The 255-nt window shown below is 32.2% G+C and overlaps 1 protein-coding gene across 1 annotated transcript in view; it reads right to left on the bottom strand.

Moving 5' to 3' along the window:
• The window catches only part of LOC119589076 (E3 ubiquitin-protein ligase hyd-like), a gene marked incomplete at its 3' end in the record, with an annotated part of 8,472 nt that overhangs the window by 3,724 nt on the left and 4,493 nt on the right, over positions 1 to 255 (bottom strand).

The raw sequence follows: 255 nt of genomic DNA, 5'->3' as shown, positions 1-255 counted from the left end.
TCATAATTCAATAATTTTATATTCATACTCCCTCCTCCCCCACAACATGCAAAGAGTTCTTTAGTTAACCTTCCACACAGAAAATGGCTGTCCCATAATTCAGGAGAAAGATATACCAAAATATATCTATATGAAACATGTCTGCCTCAATCTCTTTAAAATAATACAAGGCATGATTTTTTTAAAATCAGTCTCAGCAGGACAGGAGATTTAGTTTGGAGAATTACCAACAAATTATGTTAGAAGATCTTTTTT

This window comes from Penaeus monodon, chromosome 25 (genome assembly GCF_015228065.2).
Source record: "Penaeus monodon isolate SGIC_2016 chromosome 25, NSTDA_Pmon_1, whole genome shotgun sequence".
Lineage (NCBI taxonomy): Eukaryota > Metazoa > Arthropoda > Malacostraca > Decapoda > Penaeidae > Penaeus > Penaeus monodon.
The sequence above is the reverse complement of the archived record's forward strand: the minus strand, read 5'-3'. Positions and strand labels throughout refer to the sequence as shown.